The sequence below is a fragment of the Nicotiana tomentosiformis genome, chromosome 7 (genome assembly GCF_000390325.3).
Source record: "Nicotiana tomentosiformis chromosome 7, ASM39032v3, whole genome shotgun sequence".
NCBI lineage: Eukaryota > Viridiplantae > Streptophyta > Magnoliopsida > Solanales > Solanaceae > Nicotiana > Nicotiana tomentosiformis.
Genome location: NC_090818.1, coordinates 100,179,040 through 100,201,159, shown reverse-complemented (window position 1 = coordinate 100,201,159; position 22,120 = coordinate 100,179,040). Strand labels below are relative to the sequence as shown.

The following is a 22,120-nucleotide window of genomic DNA, read 5'->3' as shown; positions in this document are numbered from 1 at the left end:
AAACCAAACCCCACCCGCATGCTTTAACCCGGCTATAACGCATAAGTACTCGTCACCTCACATATACGTTGTTCCCCAACATTTAAACATGTAGAAAATAGACAAACAAGTCATATTCCATCAAGTTAAGGTTAATCACGACACTTACATCGCTCCAAAGGCCACTCAATTACCGCTTTTCCTCTAGAATCCACCTCCAAACCACTCGTATCTATCCACAAACGACTCAATAATATCAAATATTCCTAAAGAAATCAATTACAATGCATAAATTTAGATTCCTGAAACTTTTCCCCAAAAAGTCAAAAATCGACCCCTGTTTGGTCAAAACTCGAGGTTCGGACCAAAATCCATTCACCCCTCCGAGCCCGATTATGTAATTAGTTTCGGAATCTGACCCCAAATTGACGTCTAAATCGCCAATTTGCAAAAACCGCCAATTCTTCTTAAATCCCTAGTTTCCTACCATGAAAGAACAAAGATTAGGGCTAGGAATTTAATGGGTGATATTAGAAATGGAAGAAAATGAGTTAAAGAGTATAAACCTATGAATTGGTGTTGAGTTTTCCCTTCAAAATCGCACCTAGGCCGAGCTCTAATGGAGAGTTTATGAAAAATGGGTAAAATCCTATTTTTGAAATGTTTTAAGGTCTGGGCGTCAGGCCTTCTTCGCGTTCGCGAAGGGCCTACCGCGTTCGCGATGTGCAGCAGCCTAAATGGCTTTCGCGTTCGTGAGTCCTCCTTCGCGTTCACGAAGGCTGCTCCCCCCTAGCCTTCGCGTTCGCGAGCCATTGATCGCGTTCGCGTAGGAGAACGAGTGTCCCCTCCCCCAGGTCCCTCAAGTTTCGCATTCGCGAAGGGTAACCCTCCCCCTCCCCCCCTGCTTCGCGTTCGCGACCTAGCTACCCTTCGTGTTCGCGAGAGTACCTTCGCGAATGCAAAGAAGAAAACACCAGATAACAGCTGAAGCAAAAAACAAACTAGATTTTCCTAAGTTCAAAACACCCGTAGCCTATCCGAAATTCGCCCGAGCCCTCGGGGCTCCAAACCAATAATGCACACAAGTCCAAAAACCTCACACAAACTCGCTCGTGCGATCAAAATACCAAAATAACGCCTAGAACCACGAATCGGACATCAAATCAAAGAAAATATTTAAGGAAGCTTGAAAACTTCTATTTTCACAACCGAACGTCCGAATCACGTCAAATCAACTCTGTTTTTCACCAAATTCAACAGACAAGTCATAAATATAATAACGGACCTGTACCGGTCTCCGAAACTAAAATACGGACCCGATATCAACAAGACCAAACATCAGTCAATTCTTAAAAACCATTAAACTTTCAGACTTTCAAATTTCAATAAAAATTCATAACTCGAGCTAGGACTTTCGAATTCGATTTCGGGCATACGTCCAGGTCCCAAATTACGATACGAACCAACCGGGACCGTCAAAACACGAATCATCTCTCAAAGAGTACTCTTCAACCATTCCCTTACCATACTCTAACCCATGGAATCACTTATTTTAACTGTCAGTTTGTGAATAGGAAATTCCATTGGATGGTCCTTTGTGATACTAGAGGAGATGGTTCATTTAAATGGGTGATTGTGTCCTTAAATTATTCAAGCTATGAATACAAAGCTATACCACAATCTAACTATCAAAAGGCGCCACGTACACACGATTACATTGATATAGTTGTTCTAGAGTTTACTCTGTGTCTACCACTACTAGAAATCAGGTGATTTCCGTCCAAGGCTTTCCGACCGAAATCGATCGAAAACAAAAACCGACCGAAATCGGTCGGAAATAAGAGTATTTGGTCGCAAAAGTCAACAAAAATTTCTGACAGCAAAAAAATAAAAATTCCGACCGATTTCAGTCGGAAAGTGGTCAAATATTTGGTCATACTTGAATATAATGTACAAAAATAATTATTTATTAAAAAATTTCCAACTTTCCGACCGCAACGGGTCAGAAATTAATCAAATATTTGGTCATACTTGTATATAATGTACAAAAATAATTATTTATTTAAAGTTTTCCAAATTTTCGACCGATTTCGATCGAAAATTAGTCAAATATTTGGTCATACTTGTATATAATATATAAAAATAATTATATATTAAAAATATTCAGGATTTCCGACCGATTTCGATCGAAAAGTTTGAATTTTTTGTTTCCCGCCCAAGACAAAAATTATATATATTTAATTAACCAACCAAAATAATTATAATTCAATATTTCCGACCGAATTCGGTCGGAAAAACGCTTTTATACAAACGCTTCTATACTATACTATACTATACTATACTATACTATATATATATATATATATATATATATCTTACTATATATATTATATATATCTTAAGATGTATACTATCGAATATGACTTATATACTATGTATATATAGTATAGTGTGTGTGTGTGTATATATATATATATATATATATATATATATATATATATATATATATATATATAGACATCTTAATATAGCTAATGTTATATCGAATATAGCTTATATACTATACACTTAGTATATATACTACATTATACTATATATATATATATGAATATATATATATATATATATATATATATATATATATATATAGACATCTTAATATAGCTAATGTTATATCGAATATAGCTTATATACTATATACTTAGTATATATACTACATTATATATCTTATTGCCCAGAGGTCTAGAGATATATTGGATATTAATGAGGAAACATACACAAAGAAGTGTTCGTTTAGATACCATCACATTAAATACTTTTAAACTATAATATATAGTTATCTAACTAACTTGACAAAATTGATCATTTGTGTAAGTTTTAATGATGTCTTTTTATTTTAAATTCATGTATTATGCTAATGTAATAATATTTTTCGGCATTTAGATGATTGTTGTTTTATTATACATAAAATTTCTCTCATTAATTAAATTTTATTTTTCCTTCATATAAATAAATGTTTAAAGCATCACGTGTCATTATTAACGTGCAACTCACGTTCATAGATACTAGTATATATATATAACTAATGTTATATCGAATATAGCTTATATACTATACACTTAGTATATATATTATACCATACTATATATTTGTGTGTGTAAATAATAAAGAACTTTTAAATAAATAATATTTAATACTTATATATATATATATATATATATATATATATATATATATATATATAGAGAGAGAGAGAGAGAGAGAGAGAGAGAGAGCTTATAATAAATAATAAGCAGTTAACTAATTATTAAATATTAACTAAATATTTCCGACCGATTTCGGTCGGGAATTTTCAATTTAGATCTGCCAGGGACGGGCTTCTTCCCCATTTCCCCATTTTCTCTCTCTCTTCCATTTCTCATCTTCTTCTCTAGAGTTGCATTTCCACCCAAAATCAACTCTTGTCTCCCTTCTCACCCAAAATCAAAGCCCCTCATCGTCTCCCTCCCCTCCCCCGCCATTGTTCGGCCGTCGGCTGCCACCACTGCTTCCTCCGCCACCACCACCCACTGCTTTTAGCACCCAAAATCAAACCCCCTCTCTTTTCTTTCAAGGTTAGTTATCTATATTTTTTAATTTAAGTAATTATAATTATTCTATTGTATAAACTAGGGTTTAGTTAATGATTAATTAGATTTAGGGTTTACTCCTATTGATTATGTTTATACTAGTATTATCTATGTTAGAAGATTATTATTATGCTAGGGTTAGATAATTTTATAGCTTCCATACCCTCTCGGATGGAGGACTACGATGCTCAGTAGGATCAAAAATTGCAGGATCATAATCAGCCGGAAGCTTTCTCTGGTCAATCTCTACTTCTTCCTCGTTTTCCTCCTCTTTCCTAGCAGGCTGAGAAAAGTGTCGAGTAAACACATATGAGGTAATAAAACAGGAGTCAGCCACATTCAATCGAACCGATTGTCTCAAAAGTACACCAGGCAAACGATGCCTCAGACGTGAAATCAAACTCATTTCTCAATTCTGCTATACAGGAAACTGAACTAGAAAGCAACCATCTATCTGATTCGGAAGAAAGGTCAATCAATAGCCTGCGAAGACCAAAATGCAAAATTTAAAATCATATGCGAGTATATAACTATTCCAACTTCAGACCATATAGTGGCACTACTAAAGGATCAAAAAGAAAAAGTAACAAGTGTCGCACTGTGAATGAGAAACAAGTTAGTAACCGCATATATCATACACAGTTCAATACCTTATATAGACATTACACTAAGAATGTAATTTCTTCTGAAAATCATGGCAGAAATAGGCTTAATGAGCAATTTATTTTCAGGAGGGTCCAGAGAAATGTCAAGTTTTTTTTTTCTTGTTATGAAAGGGAAAAGGGGCAACTCTGCATAGTGCGCACACCTATGTACCATTCACAGTTTATATATGTATGCACCACTCAAATCTTTTTCTTTGATCATTATCATAAACAAACCAGTGAGGCTAGCATCTATAGTTATCACTTATCACAAGAAGATATAATTTCAAACACAAAGGTTCGGGGCAGGGAGTTAAGGGACTAACAGGAATATCCCTAATTCCTTCTGCTCCGCTCGAAAGGTTAACAAGAAACCTTCATGGGTTCTACCGGATTTATGGGAGGATCTGCAGAGGTATTGGGCCACCGAAAAATTCGAGAAGCAGAGTGAACTGGGAAAGAAGGCCCGAGTATCTGAGAAGGGTGGCTCCTTGCATTGTCTGGGTTCAAGAAGCATGGGGGATACGAGGAAACAACTGGTAATTCCTTAAAATATTTCGGTCTATTTTTATCGAACTATATTTATATATGTTAATTTCGTTAACACGTTTTATTATATTTGTAGGAAAAAAAAATATGGGATGAAGATGAGTCATGATGAGTTCTTCATTGAAACTCACGTCTAGAAGAAGAAGGCACTGACAGATCCAACTAGATGGGTTGAGGACCAGACAGAGACTACACATGTAAGTTTCATAACTACTATAAATATTTATAATATTATATAGATAGAAGATCGAGGCGATTGATAAGTCGACTATATCGTCTATGCAACAGAAGATCGCAAAGATGACAGCAGAGCTTGAAGAGACATTCTAGAGAAAAAAAGAGAAATGAACAATTTGGTACCCTTCAAGTTCAGCTAGAAAGGAGGGACGAATAATTTAATCTCCTTCAAGGTCAGCTGGCCAATCTTCTTGCTAGTGGTGCTTTCTCCATTCCCCGGTCTCGTGAGCCTTTCCCATGTGCCGACGATAAAGGTTCTAGGAGTGAAGATGGAGATGATGCTAGATAAAAAAAAACTCATTGAATGGTGTGTATTGCTAAACAAAGTATTGAACTTGTCAATATTTAGTTGAGACTAGTTTTGAATGATGATTATATTGTTATTTTGTTATTGAACATTTTAGTAGTTGTTGTTGTGGTTGTTATTAGTTGTTGTTGTTGTTAGATAATGGTTGTTAGATAATGGTTGTTAGTGTTAGTTAATAGTTTTTGTTAGTTAATTGTTATTGTTGTTGTTAGTATATTCATTGTTGTTGATTAATTATAGTTGAATGGCAGCAATGTAATGCTGCCATTATAGGATGAATATTGGTTGTAATTGGCACGTGGTGTAGCTCAAAAATAGACATTTTCTGCCCAGTTTTTACCCAGATTTCCGACCGAATTCGGTCGGAAATTATGAATTTATATTTATTTTTTAAAATAAATTAACAATTTATTATAATTTACAACTAATTATTTAATTAAATAAAATTATTATTTTTTTAAATTTCCGACCGAAAGGAAAATAAAAATTTTAAATAAAAAAAAATTAATAGTTTCCGACCGATTTCGGTCGGAAATTTGAAAATTAAAAAAAATATTTAATTATTTCCGACCGATTTCGGTCGGAAATTAAAGTTTGACAGTCAGTCAACGCTTTGATGTTTCCGACCGAATTCGGTCGAAAATTTCCGACCAATTTCGGTCTGTACACGTTTGCGACCATTATTTTCCCGACCAATTAAAATCGATCGGAATTTGGTCGGAAATTATCAATTTACGAGGACAGAATTACACTGTTTTTTAGTAGTGTACATCCATTACTTTGGACGTTCTTTTGATTTCTGGACGATGAAAGATTATGGAGTCCAACAATCTTGGATGATGATGCTCTCTATCCCTCATGATAATATTCTGGCATCTGGTGGCACTCTTAATTTGGATACGAGATTATCTTGGTATATCTCCCCGTTGTACTTGTTTGAAAACGGTGATGTTTGGTTCAAGGCTGGCACACTTGAGAAACAGGACATTATGATTTACAAGAAAGACAAAAAAGTTTTCAAGCCTTGTTTTGGTCGTGAAACAACAATGAGAGGAAGAAGTTTTATTTATATAGAGACTTTAATTTCACCCGACCGATATTTGACTCCGGCCCGGTTTGAGAACCATAAAACTTCTAAATAGGGTCTCGGTGAATATGCTTGTTCATTATGTTTCTTAAATCTATGTATTTAATCCTTGGATAAGTTTGTGCTAATTTATGTGTATCACCAAAAACACAATGGATAGTTTTATTGTGTTGATGTTGCTTGCACAATTGTTATAATTATGTATATTTGTTTTGAGAAAATTATTGGTGTGATTTTCTCTATATTTAGTAATTGTGGTCAAAGGCAAGGTGATGTGGCATAGTTCTTAGGCTAAGGATTCCTCTTTCTTTTCTTTTTTTCTTGGGGCTTTTTTCCCCCCTTTCTTCTTTCATTCAAGTCAATCTTTTCTTTTGCATTTTTCTCCTTACTTTTTCTGTTTATTTAATTTTAAATGGAAAAGGGCCTAATAGTGTCTAAATAAATAAATTGCTTTAAATAGGGAGATTCTTTATGGTACTATTAAAAAGGAACGGTTATATCTTATATATGAACATGGTAAAAGCCTAACTATCAAAATATTTTAGGAGGTGATCACGATTGCATTGAAATAGTTGCTCTAGATGGTCTACTTTGTGTCTATTGCAATTACTTTGGACGTTCTTTTGATTTGTGGATAATGAAAGATTATGGGGTTCAACAATCTTGGACGATGATGCTCTCTATTCCTCGGGAGATGATGTCACATTGTTTATTCTTTCCGTTGTACTTGTTTGAAAATGGGGATGTTCTGCTCAGGTCATGCATAAATCGGAAACACATCAATATTGTTGTTTACAAGAAAGACAACGTACAAAGTATTCAAGCCAATCCATGGACGTGAAACTAGTCTAAAAGGTGATTGTAATATCTATACAGAGAGCCTAATTTCACCAAATAGATATATCAGCCCAGCCGCTTTAAGAATTGTCAAACCTCTAATGGGGATCTCTAGGGATAGGCTTATTCAGTATGTTTCTTAGATCTATATATGCATTTCATCACTGGATAGGTTTTATGGAAATTCTCTCTCCATTCTTGTATTAAATTTATGTATATCGCCAAAAGCACAGTGGTTGGATCAGTTTTTATTTATGTGAAAATTCTCTAGTTTTGTTACTGTTGCTAGTTCGCAAAATTGTTTCAGCTATATATGGAAATTCTCTACCCGTTGTTTCAGTTACGGGTGTATAAAGAAAACTGATAAACCGTACCAAATCGATAATCCGAGTCAAACCAGAAAAAGAATATTAAATTTTGACAAGATTAATGTGAACTAGTGTGAATATTTGAAGCCTCCTTTTAGGAAGAAATTGGTAGATGCATTTTTCATACATTTATATTGCATGTTCACACTTAATATGATGTCATGCATGACATTATTAAGGTCATTTCCCTTTTATAAATAGCAAGTGTTTTGTTCATTTGAAATCATCCCTCACTTGCCTTCTTATCTCCTAAGGCATTTGAATCTTCTCTCGCTTGTAGTATTTCACTTGTATTTTTGGAGTGAAATAAATTTGAGTTGATTGTGTCCGAGGACTAGGCAAAAATTTAATTTTACCGAACCTCGTTAATTTCTGGTGTTCATTTTATTATTGTCTAATTTACTATTTATTAGCTATCTTTAGATATAGTAGTTGGGATTTAATCACTCTCTATATATTCGGCTTCCGCAATAATTGGCATGTGGCAAGATGTGCAGGGAAGCAAATTGTCAATAATTGCCAATCTGAATGTCGAACTCGAATCAAGGCTGAGGGCTCGACCCAATACCGAGCTCGAGCCAGTATCGAGCTCGCAGACAAGAGACATTGCAACTGCACTAGGGGAGAGAATCTTAGCGGGAATCGAGGAAGAGGCAATTCATCATGGGTTCTCTACTATATATTTTTTATGATAAATAAAGTAAGATCCCTCTACTATAAAAGGGAGAATCCTTGTAAGCACAAAAAGATTCACACATTGTAAGAAAAGACTACTTCTTTTATTGAAGAATAAATCTCTTGAGTTTGTTTTACTCAGCATACTTACTCTTCTTGTTCAATAATTTATCTCCCGTTTTTATAGCCAAGAATCTAAACATTTTCACTTCTACGTACGATTTATGTCAAGTTATATCACATATCCTTAGAACTACTTATAAATTCAACTGATTTTCCGAGTAAACAGTTTGGCGCCCACCGTGGGGCTAAGGGTAACAGTGGTTGTTTGATACAAATCTGCAATACACACCAATTTACAGCTTCGAATCAACAACGGCAAACCCTCGATTGATGGCTTACCTATCGACCACGAAGTCGTCTTCAAGATGAAACCAACAACTTGATTCCCAGGGCCGGAAGGCCACTTAACGATGTCACTGAAGCTCGAGTCGAAGTACCGCTAGATGTCAATTCACAAGTGGCTCTTGAGGCGAACCAACGTTCCGAACCGGAAAAAAGCATTCAGGGCGGTACTCGATCCATAGCTCGAGACACCCATAACGTGGAGGAGATCGGAGTCATCTTACGATTGATCTTCGAGATATTACAAGCCCAGCAAATAGCGATAGCTCAGTTGCATAGCCAAACTCGGGTACAAAGCAGGCCGGAGCCCAATCCGCTTTGAGAAATCACCCACATAACGGAGCCAGCCATAGTGAAGTCAAACGAGCAAGAATCGGGGACTACTCCCGAAATTACCAAATTGCTCGAGGAACTCACAAAATGAGTCGAAGCCAACGATAAAAAGTAGAAACATATAATTCCAGGGTCGATCAGATCCCGGGAGCTCCACCAATGATAAAAGGGCTAGATTCGAAAAAATTCATACAAAAGCTTTTTCTCTTGAGTGCAGCCCCAAAATCAATCCCCAAAAAATTTCGTATGCCCGAAATTCTTAAATATAACGGTACGACCGATCCCAACGAACACATCACCTCTTACACGTGTGCCATCAAGGATAACGATTTGGAAGACGATGAGATTGAATCCGTGTTATTGAAAAAATTCGGAGAGACCCTCTCGAAGGGAGCGATGATTTGGTATCATAATCTGCCACCAAATTCCATCGATTCTTTTGCCATGTTAGCGGATTCGTTTGTAAAGGCACATGTTGGTGCCATAAAGGTTGCAACAAGGAAATCAGACCTTTTCAAAGTAAAACCAAAAGGGTAATGAAATGCTGAGGGAGTTCGTGTCCCGATTTCAAATGGAACGCATGGAATTGCCACCGGTCACAGACGACTGGGCCGTCCAAGCTTTCACCCCAGGATTGAACGAGCAAAGTTCAATAGCATCACGTTAGCTGAAGCAAAATTTGATCGAGTATCCAACAATAACTTGGGCGGATGTACACAACCGATATCAGTCAAAAATTAGGGTCGAAGACGACCAGTTGGGAGCTCCTTCCGGATCCATGCATCAGAATAGGACAGCTATTAAAACCCAGAGGGACATCGATAGAGAGCAAAGGCCGAACAGAGACTGATATCAACCGTACGTCGCAGATCGAATGAACAACGGTTCAACGCGCAATGCCGCTCGAAACAATCGAAGGAGTGATCGAGGACAAAATTCTCGGGGGCTTATGAGCAAGAGTGTCTTTGATAAATATGTCGATCCTATAGAGGCAGCTCGGCTGTCGGAGTACAATTTCAGCGTCGACGCATCGGGCATTGTATCAGCGATCGGAAGAATCAAAGATACTAGGTGGCCCAGACCCATGCAAACCGACCCTTCCCAAAGGAACCCGAATTCGACGTGCAAGTATAATAGTACGCATGGCCACAGGACCGAGGATTGCAGACAATTAAGAGAAGAGGTAGCTCGTTTATACGATGAGGGCCACCTTCGAGAGTTCGTCAGTGACCGAGCCAAGAATCACTTCAAATAAAGGGACGCAAGCAAAAAAGAAAATGGGGATGTTCGGAAACACATCAATATTGTTGTTTACAAGAAAGACAACGTACAAAGTATTCAAGCCAATCGATGGACGTGAAACTAGTCTAAAAGGTGATTGTAATATCTATACAGAGAGCCTAATTTCACCAAATAGATATATCAGCCCAGCCGCTTTAAGAATTGTCAAACCTCTAATGGGGATCTCCAGGGATAGGCTTATTCAGTATGTTTCTTAGATCTATATATGCATTTCATCACTGGATAGGTTTTATGGAAATTCTCTCTCCATTCTTGTATTAAATTTATGTATATCGCCAAAAGCACAGTGGTTGGAACAGTTTTTATTTATGTGAAAATTGTCTAGTTTTGTTATTGTTGCTATTCGGCAAAATTGTTTCAACTATATATGGAAATTCTCTACCCGTTGTTTCAGTTACGGGTGTATAAAGAAAACTGATAAACCGCACCAAACCGATAATCCGAGTCAAATCAGAAAAAAAATATTGAATTTTGACAAGATTAATGTGAACTGGTGTGAATATTTGAAGCCTCCTTTTAGGAAGAAATTGGTAGATGCATTTTTCATGCATTTACATTGCATGTTCACACTTAATATGATGTCATGCATGACATTATTAAGGTCATTTCCCTTTTATAAATAGCAAGGGTTTTGTTCATTTGAAATCATCTCTCATTTGCCTTCTTATCTCCTAAGGCATTTGAATCTTCTCTCTCTTGTAGTATTTCACTTGTATTTTTGGAATGAAATAAATTTGAGTTGATTGTGTCCGAGAACTAAGCAAAAATTAAATTTTGCCAAACCTCGTTAATTTCTAGTGTTCATTTTATTACTGTCTCATTTACTATTTATTAGCTACCTTTAGATATAGTAATTGTGATTTAATCACTCTCTATATATTCGGCTTCCGCAATAATTGGCATCAGAGCCAAGGTTCTATCTTAGTATGTTTTGTGGTTGCAGCATAGTCTGAACTTTTCCATCAGAAAAGAATTACTTTGGTATTCTGTACTATCAGTAAATAAATAGTATCTATAGCAAAATGAGAGATAATTAAAATGAAGAGTCCACATCGGGTGTCACTAATACGTCGTTGGCATCTTCGTTTATGACAAGAATTATGTCAAATGCGAAATTTGTAATTAAAATTTTTAACGGGTCAGGACATTTCGGGGTTTGGCAAGCTGAGGTTCTTGATGTCCTTTTTCAACAAGAGCTAGATATTGCCATAAAAGAAAAAAAACCAGACAATATTGGAGAAGGAGATTGGAAGATTATCAACCGCGTTGCTTGTGGTACCATTCGATCTTACCTCGCAAGAGAATAGAAGTATCCATACACAAAAGAAACTTCTGTAAGTAAATTGTGGAATGCGTTGGAGGATAAATTTTTGAAGAAAAACCGTCAAAATAAACTTTACATAAAAAAAAAAGATTGTTACACTTCACATATGTTCCTCGTACTATAATGACCGATCATATCACCAGCTTTAATAAGTTGGCGACAAATTTGCAGAATATGGACGTGACTTTTAGTGATGGAGATATGGCCTTAATGTTATTTAAGTTCACTTCCCGATGAGTACGAGCACCTCGAAACTACTCTACTTCATAGAATGATGAAGTGTCTCTCAAGGAAGTTTGTTCTGCCTTGTACAGCTATGAACAAAGAAAGAGAGAAAAACAAAAGAGTGGAGAAGGAGAAGCACTGGTCATGAGAGGTCGTTCTCAAAATCATATGAGAACGAAGAAAGGAAGATCCAAGTCAAGATCCAGACCTAGCAAAGATGAATGCGACTTTTGCCAAAAAAAAGGGCATTGGAAGAAAGATTGTCCAAAGTTGAAAAACAAGGCCAAACCTTAACAATGGGAAGACTGTCATGGATTCAAATGTAGGTGATTGTGACGACTCTGATTTCTCACTAGTTACAACTGAGCCATTATAACCATCTCACATATGGTTGATGGATTCATCTTGTAGCATTCATATGTGTCCCAACAAGGACTGGTTCGTTGATTTTCAAGAAGGAGAATGTGGAGTTATTCAAACGGAGTTATTCACACGGAGTTATTCACACCGCAAATAATAATCCTCTTACCACATATGGTATTGGTTCAATCCGATTAAGGAACCATGATGGATTGATTAGAACATTAACAGATATTCGATATGTACCGGAATTGAAGAAAAATCTCATTTCTGTAGGAGCCCTGGAGTCAGGAGCTCAAAGTCGTTGTAGAAAATGGGATAATGAGAATATGCTACGGTGCACTAGTGGTAATGAAGGGAATTCGACGAAATAATAACAAGTACCACTATCACGGTAGTACAGTTATTGGGACAGCAACAGTGACATCCAGTGATGACAAGGAGCCAAAAGCAACCAAGTTATGGCACGTGCGCTTGGAACATGCTGGAGGAAAATCCTTGAAACTTTTATCAGATCAAGGATTGTTAAAAGGAGTAAAGGCTTGCAATTTGGAGTTTTGTGAGCATTGTGTCAAGGGAAAACAGACAAGGGTTAAATTTAGAACAGCTATCCATAATACTAAAGGTATTTTGGATTATGTTCACTCTGATGTTTGGGGTACTTCTAAAACACCTTCATTAGGTGGGAAACACTATTTTGTAACATTTATTGATGACTTTTTCCGAAGTGTGTGGGTGTATACTATGAAAACCAAAGATGAGGTATTGAGAATTTTTCTCAAATGGAAGGCGATGATAGAGACTCAAACAGGCAAAAAGATAAAGTGTCTCTGCACAGATAACGGTGGAGAATACAAAAATGATCTTTACAATAATATTTGTAAAGATGATGGCATTTTGAGATATTTCACCGTCAGAAATACACCACAACAGAATGGAGTGGTAGAACACATGAACCGGACTTTGCTGGAGAAAGTTCGGTGTATGTTGTCAAATGCTGGCTTGGGCAAAGAATTTTGGGCTGAGGCAATAACATATGCATGCCACCTCATAAATCGTCTACCATATGCCGCTATTGGAGGCAAAACACCATTTGAAAAATGGTATGGAATACCTACTGAAGATTATAATTTTTTGCATGTGTTTGGCTCAATTGCATAATATCATGTGAAAGAGTCAAAATTGGATCCGAGGGCAAAGAAAACTATATTTATGGGGATTACTTCTGGAGTCAACGGATACCGATTATGGTGTCCAGACACAAGAAAAATTATATTGAGCAGATATGTTACCTTTGATGAATCTGCCATAACAGATAAGATGACAGTTGAAGATGTCAAACAAACTGATGGTGCTTCAAAACAGGTGGAGTTTGAGGGAAAATTAATTTTTCCAACACGGGGAGAAAACGAGAAAACGATAGAAGATTTTTCCCTGGAAGAAGAGTCAGTGGAAGGGAAGATTCCAACTCAGGAATCCCAACAACAACTTTAATCAATAGCAACCAGCAAGCCAAAAAGAACAATAAAGAAACCTGATTGTCTCATAGAGACGGTGGCTTGTGCAGCCTCAATTGTAGCTGATGGTGTTCCTACCACTTATAAAGACGCAGTCCAAAGTTCAGAAGAAGATAAGTAGAGGATTTCCATGAATAAAGAAATGCAGTCCCTTCATCAGAATCGCACATGAAAATTGGCCAATCTCCCGAAGGGCAAGAAAGCAATTGGGTGCAAATGGGTATTTGCAAAGAAAGAAGAATTTCCTAACCAACAAGATGTTCGATACAAAGCAAGATTGGTGGACAAAGGGTACGCTCAAAAGGAGGGAATTGATTACAATGAGGTATTTTCTTCAGTCATGAAATACTCGTACATTAGAGTTTTGTTGGCTTTGGTAGCACAGTTGAATTTGGAACTAGTTCGGTTAGATGTAAAAACTGTATTTTTACATGGAGACTTGGAAGAGAAAATCTATATGACTCAGCCAGAAGGATTCAAAGTTGCTGAAAAAAAAAATATGGTGTGCAAACTTGAAAAATCATTGTACGGTTTGAAACAATCTTCTAGATAATGGTACAAATGATTTGACAAGTTTATGTTGCGGCAGAAGTACAGAAGAAGCAAATACGATCAATGTGTGTATTTGTGCAAGCTTGAAGATGGATCCTTCATATATCTTCTCCTATACGTTGATGATATGTTGATAGCTTCCAAAAGTCAAGAGGAAATTGAGAAGTTGAAGATTCAACTAAGAAAGGAGTTTGAGATAAAGGATTTAGGTGAGGCAAAGAAAATTCTTGGCATGGAGATAAAAAAAATAGACATTCAAAGAAACTCTATATATCTCAGAAAGAATACTTGAAGAGAGTAATAGATCGATTTGGTATGAATGAGAACACGAAGTTGGTTAGCACTCTTCTTACTCCACACTTTAAGCTTAGTGCTTCTATGTCGCCGAAGAATGAAGCCGAACGAGAGTATATGTCAAGAGTGCCATATGTGAATGTCGTTGGTAGCTTGATGTATTCAATGGTTTGCACAAGACCTTATATTTCACATGTTATCGGAGTTGTAAGCATGTATATTCATGATCCAGGAAAGGAGCATTGGCAAGCTATGAAATGGATTCTACGGTATATTTGTAATACTGTAGATGTTGGATTGATTTTTTAGCAGGAAGATAGTCAGTATCTGGTTGGATATTGTGACTCGGATTATGCGGGTGATTTGGACAAGCGTAGATCAACTACCGGTTATGTTTTCACTTTTGCAAATGCACTAGTTAGTTGGAAGTCTACTATGCAGTCAACGGTTGCTTTGTCTACTACTGAGGCAGAGTACATGGCAATTACGAAGGCTGTAAAGGAGGCAATTTGGCTTCAAGGGTTGCTTAGAGATCTTGGTATTGGTCAAGAAAGCATCACATTATTTTGTGATAGTCAGAGTGCTATCCAATTAGCAAAGAACCAAGTTTATCATGCAAGGACGAAGCATATTAATGTTCGATATCACTTTGTACAAGATATTATAGAAGAAGGTGGAGTCATGGTGCAGAAAATTCGGGCTACAAACAGCCCTGCCGATATGCTAACAAAAGTAGTGACTGCGATCAAGTTTCAACATTATTTGAACTTGATCAACATTGTTGAACTTTGAAGATTGAAGTTGAAGACACAGTCAAACTTTATCACTAAGAGAAAATTGCAAAAGTGGAATCTTGCGAGGGTGGAGATTTGTTGAATTTTGACAAGATTAATGTGAACTAGTGTGAACATTTGAAGACTCCTTTTAGGAAGAAATTGGTAGATGCATTTTTCATGCATTTACATTACATGTTCACACTTAATATGATGTCATGCATGACATTATTAAGGTCATTTTCCTTTTATAAATAGCAAGAATTTTGTTCATTTTAAATCATCTCTCACTTGCCTTCTTATCTCCTAAGGCATTTGAATCTTCTCTCTTTTGTAGTATTTCACTTGTATTTTTGGAGTGAAATAAATTTGAGTTGATTGTGTCCGAGGACTAGGCAAAAATTAAATTTTGCCGAACCTCGTTAATTTCTGGTGTTCATTTTATTATTGTCTAATTTACTATTTATTAGTTACCTTTAGATATAGTAGTTGTGATTTATCACTCTCTATATATTCGGCTTCCGCAACAAAAAAAACTCGATGTTGTTTAAATAAAACCCGACCATAATTGATTTGGTTTGGTTTTAACTAAAAAAAGTCAAACCGAAACTAAACCAACCCGATAGTACATTTATATAATTTTTAAAAATATTATATACATATAAATATTTATTGTAATGTAATTTATAAATATTTCTTAAACTTTTTCACAGTTTTATCTTTTAACGTATTATTTCAAGTTTAGACTTAACATTTTTTAATGGTAAATAAATTTTATAGTCCATAAATGTAGTAACTCAAACAAAGTTCAAATCAATACTAATGCTAACAAAAGAAAATTCAATTCAATCCTAGGAATGACGATGTGTTAGAATAATTATTTTAATTTTACATTGGTTTATAATGAAAATGCATAACTTAGTTTATCTTTTTCTTTAGTGCTTAGTTATGTAATTAATATTAGTACTTATTAGCTATATTTATTTTTAGCATGACCTATATAGTATTTTTAAACTATGTTAATTTTCATTATGGCTTATTAATTAGCCATATTTGTTTTATGTAATTTTATTATTTTATCTTTGTTATTGAATATTTTAGTATAATGCTAAAACTTATCTCATATTATTATGTTAATTTCTTAGAAAACACATTATATAGTTGTATTTTACTAGGACTTAAGAAATATTTGGATATGTTTTTTTGTCTAATTGTGTCGTTAGAATGTATGTTTTACTTAAAATTACACTTTTCCAACAATGTCATATCCATAATTCATGACCTCACAATAATCTCAAGCTTAGGTAATTAAATAACTTATAAACCATCGCTAGTTGCTTTAGGCGCGATTAATAATAAATCATCGTGGCTGTGGTACGGTTCCTGTGGCATGGTCACGATACGTAAATTCCAATTCGGGTGTGCATTTCATGTGATCCGATCATAACTTCAAATAATAATAAAACAAACATGTTGTAAACCGGATGCATTTCATGTGACGCAATTCGTAATGTGTTCAAAAACAACGAGTGTGCGACATCACAACTTGTTCAAATAGATTCCATAAATAATTAAAAGTAGTTTAAAAGGTTAAAAATGCACAATAGGTTTTAAACATGTAATAAATCAGATAATTAGGTCAATTATTAATTGTTGTGCGGCTGTGCTAAAACCACAAAACTCGGGAGGGCCTCACACCTTCTCCCGGGTTAACAGAATTCCTTACCCGGTCTTCTGGTTTCGCAGACTTTAAAACAGAGTAAACATTTCCTCGATTTGGGATTTAAAATAAACTGGTGACTTGGGACACCATAAATTATTCCAAGTGGTGACTCTGATTGAATAAATAAACTCATTTCGAATAATGTCACTTTAATTGGAAAAACTCTCCATCCCCTCGGGAAAAAAGATGTGTGACAGCTCTGGCGACTCTGCTGGGGAATGGACCCAGAATCTCTGGTTCAAGGTTCAGAATTCGAGCTTAGAATAACTGTTATATTCGCTTTTCTTTATTATCTGATTCTTTACGTGTTTGAGCCTAATATGCTAAATTCCGTTTTTTACCGCTTTGATATTGCTTGAACTGTATATAAACTGTTACGAAACCCTTCTTCTCTCTGAGTCTTCTAAATCTTCTAGGAAGTGCACGCTGGCGTGACTTCTTTTCTGTTAATGTCATACCCTAATTTAGAACGAGGATGTGGCGTGGTTACCGGTACGTTGCCCTCCCTCGGCTCGAGTTGTCCGCTCGGGTAAGCCAGGTCTAGAACAATACACCCAGGTTTAAAACTTAGAATAACATAACCTCATGCCGGATACCTAGTAGGTACTCTTGTTTGCATCACATGCATTTGACTTTGGGGACTCAACACAGGGGTTGGGTCCTTCTAGGACAGGTGTACCCCAAATTAAAAGACCATCCTGATGCATCTTGCGTGCTACTTGTGTATTTATTTGTTCAGCTTGCATGTTGACTGGCTTCTAGAATAGGAAAAGAAAATAAAAAAAATAGGAGAGCAAATTGACCCGGTTCCTGAAAATACCGGTATTTGAAAAAAAAAAGATCCTGAAACTCTGCCAAATTTTTAAAAGGTTTTCGCAAATGAGTCCAATTTTTCAAAAATGACATTTTCCCCGGTCCTGAAAAACTAAAACTACACGGGTCTGATTCTCACTGGATGTGAGATACGTAGGCAAACCTCATCGGTTTTGGCCCACAATTTAAAAAATAAGATCCAAAAATATTTTTCTTTACTTCCTTCTTTAGAAATTCTTTCTTTTAGATCCCGATTTTTAAAAAAAATACAAAAATATCTTCCTTTTAATATTTTCTCAAAATCCAAAAATATTTTTATTTTTCTTTCGAAAATTGAAAAGAAAATTCAAGATTCAAATTTTTTTTCTCTTTAGAAGTGTTTCTTTCATAAATTCAAAATAAAAGTCCAAAAATCCAAAGAGTATTTCCTTTCCTCTTTAGAAGTTTTTCTTTCGAAATTTCAGAAAATAATAAAGTCAAAATTCAAAAATAATATATATATTTTCTTTCTTCTTAGAAATATTTCTTTTCAAAAATTATCAAAAAACAAACAAACAAATCAAATTCCAAAAATAATTTCTTTCTTCTTTATAAGTCTTTCTTTTGGAAATTAAAAAAAAAAAATTAAAATCCAAAAAGAGTTAGTTTATTTACCTTATTTCTGATCCTCCCGAACTACACAAGATCCGATTCATGTTCCCACATGATACATAGGCAACCTACATCAGGTTCTATCGAATGAAAAAAGAAAGAAAAAAAAGAAAGGAAAGAAACAAAAAAAAAAAAGAAAAGAGAGAAAAGGAAAAAAGAAAGAGAATGTTTATTCTAACATGCTTGTTGTTTTGAAATTAAAACTAGTTAAAGGTGGTCGGTTTGTTGGTTTGCAATGGCGAGTCTAGGATCCTTCGGAAATAAAAGCATCTTCTAAACCAATGGAACAAACACAATTGTTGTTGATCCAAGGTCACGGAAACGCAAATAGGCAAGTTGGCGGTGAAAAATAGAACAAATGGAGACAAATGTGGGGTTTACTTTACCAGATTTGAGCAATAGGACATGGCCTGCTCGAGATGATTGTAAAAATTTGAGTGTTGAATCCAAAGCAATCAAAACGGTTAAATGCTATAGTAATGCTGATGTGCGAATGTGTGGTTAAGATGTCGCTTAGCAACTGGAAAGTCACTCCTCTTTTAGCCATGGTAGCTTATTTTGTCTTCTTTTCTTCTTCTTTTTGTATTATCGGACCCTGCTATCCTTTATTCAATAAAAAACAGTCAGTCATTTTGTGTCCATTTTTTTGCATAGTTCTTTTTATGTTAGTTCTAGTGACAGGACATGCATGCAGAATTTTTGGTCAGATCTTTGAAAACTGATTTAGTCTTGAATTGGATAACTGAGAAAGAGACTTTTGAAGATGAACAGAGACATGAAACATTTGAAAAATAAGCATGAACCAAGTTTATATGGAACAAAAGCAGTCATGCTCGTAATAGTTAAGGATCTCTACCTTTTGAATTATTGAGGAGATCAGGCTTAAGGGCAATCAGATGGGTTGAAGTTTGTTTAGCACTAAGAGATAGAAAGTATTTTTCAAAAGAAGATGTATCCCAGTCAGTTTGATATGGATTATTTTATTGGCAAAATGCATCTTCTACATCAAGACAAAATCGAAGAAAAGTCACCCAAATTGACAAGGGTCATTCACTGCGAGGAAAGTATTGCTCATACAACTTTACACTGAAAAAGACCAGAAAGCAACATGTCCATTAATGTCGTGATTGTGAAGGGCTAACATGATTGACATTCTCGAGGTTGGAAGGCCCTTTTTCTGCTATCCAAACACTTTATACCCTTCATTACCCCTTTCGAGCCTGTGTTATTTTCTTTGACCACCCCCTTTTGGAATCAAGTTTAGAGTCAAAAGTCTTAAAAAAAAAAAACAAAAAAAAAGAGAAAAAATGAAAAAAAAGTCCATGTCCTAAGAGTACAAACTGGGGCGACTCTTAGAAAGTTCAAGTGAAAAAAAAAGAATAAGAAAAGAACAGTCAATGTCCATGCCCCCAGAAAATAAAAGCTGGGGCAACTTGTTTTAAAAAAAAAAGAAAAAAAAGAGAAGAAATAAGGAAAAAAAGAAAGAAAGATGAAAATAATAATAATATTAGGTCAGATGTTTGAACTACGTTAGACCTGATTCCTTTAAAAAGGATACGTATGAAGCCTTACACGGTTCGGTCCAACCAAATAAGAATTCAAAAAAAAAAAATCCAAAAATCCCCAGTATGAGAAACTGGGACAAAGATTTCATTCCACTTTTGAAAGAGTTGATTCCAAGAGTTGTAAATCTACAACCCTTTCATTTTGAGTGTACTTTGAGCCTTATGTCGTCCTTTCTTTCCAACCTTATCCAAAAACCTTCCGAATAAAGACCTCCCAATATGCCTTCAAGAATGCCAAGAGAAGCATGCAATGGGCAACAGTTGTCACGTAACATAGAACACTGTCAGTTGCTCACATTAGAAAGCAAAAGAAAAAAATAAGAGTCTTACTAGTGAAAACCCTCACGGGGACTGTAAGACGACGGTGAGCTGAGATGAATAAATGAGAGAGACTTGGTGGTGAAAACCCCTCGGGGCACCATTAGTCGATAGTGAGTCGTGAAACTGATGCAAAGGATTGGCACGAACAAGCCCGACTTCAAAGTCATAAGAATGGTAAAAGGGAAGATTTGGTTAGTTTGATAGGCCAGACCGTTAAGTCCAAAATGCATGTCATGATCATTAAGGCTAGTTACCGCAAAATAAAAAGAAAAAAAAGAAAAAGTGAAAAAAAATCTTCCTTTTGTCCTTTCGTCAGGGGCATTTGTTGTTAATACTTGTTTATTTGCATCATTGTGTCCTTCACTCTGAGTCAGTTCTTGTCAAAACAAGCAAACCTCAAGGTTAATCAGAGATTCTCTGTAGTACCGAACATTGACTATGAAGTATGCACATCATACAAAAGGCTCTTACCAGTTGTGATTCTCTCTGACAGACAAATTGCTCCAAAAGCAAAGCCATTCAAGATATCAGAAAAGGTTATCCAAGAAAAGAAATCTCTTTTTTGAGATAAGGCTGACTGAGCCACAAATACAAATGGTACTTGGTGTGAAACAATCAGGGTTGATGAAGAGCAAAAAGTCTATTGAAACTGACTCGAGTTGATTGAGCAAAAGCCAAGCTGCCCAAGACTCAAGGCCACAAACCGACAATCACTTTTAAAACTGACAAAATTTTCTTTGTTTTAAACAGGAACAAAGCAGTGCAAGGAAGTTGATTCAAAAACAAAAAAGAAAGAGAAGAAAAGAAAGAAAAAGAAAAGAAGAAGAGAAAAGCCGACAAAGGGAAGTTTCTCAAATCTTTGCTTTTATTTGTCTTGCTAGTGTGCATAAAATATTGCCATTGCTCTTCACATTTTTCCTCCTAGGATAAAAAGTCCTAGTCTGATGAATTTTTCACCTAAGATAGAAAACCTAGTCTGATGAATTTTCTCCTAGGATCAAAATCTTAGTCTGATGAATCTTTCTCCTAAGATAAGAAAACCTAGTCTGATGAATTTTCTCCTAGGATAGAAATCTTAGTTTGATGAATCTTTCTCCTAAGATAACAAAAAAAAGGACCTAGTCTGATGAACTTTCTCCTATGATCAAAATCTTTGTCTGATGAATTATTCTTCTAAGATAAAAAAAACCTAGTCTGATGAATTTTCTTCAGGATCGAAATCTTAGTCTGATGAATCTTTCTCCTAAGATAAGAAGCCCTAGTATGATGAATCTTTCTCCTAGGATCGAAATCTTAGTCTGATGAATCTTTCTCCTAAGATAGAAGACCTAGTCTGATGAACTTTCTCCTAGGATCGAAATCTTAGTCTGATGAATCTTTCTCCTAAGATAACAAAAAAAAGGGATCTAGTCCGATGCATTTTCTCCTAGGATACAAAGTTTTAGTCTAATGAATTTTCTCCTGGGATCGAAGTCTTAGTCTGATAAATTTTTCTCCTAAGATAAGAAAACCTAGTCTAATGAATTTTATCCTAGGATAATAATATATATAAAAAAAGGGAAGTCTGGATTTTCTTTTTTTAAAAAACAAAGGTCAATTTTTAGTTTTCTTAAGTTATTAATCTTTATATATCTTGAAATCAGGGGTCCC

The 22,120-nt window shown here is 35.5% G+C and overlaps 1 long non-coding RNA gene across 1 annotated transcript; it reads left to right on the top strand.

Moving 5' to 3' along the window:
• The first annotated feature begins 3,688 nt into the window (after positions 1-3,688).
• Positions 3,689-5,466, top strand: LOC117277623 (uncharacterized). Its single transcript, XR_004507937.2, has 3 exons — positions 3,689-4,791; positions 4,878-4,998; positions 5,090-5,466. It is a non-coding gene; the product is annotated as an uncharacterized lncRNA (long non-coding RNA).
• The last annotated feature ends 16,654 nt before the right edge of the window (positions 5,467-22,120 follow it).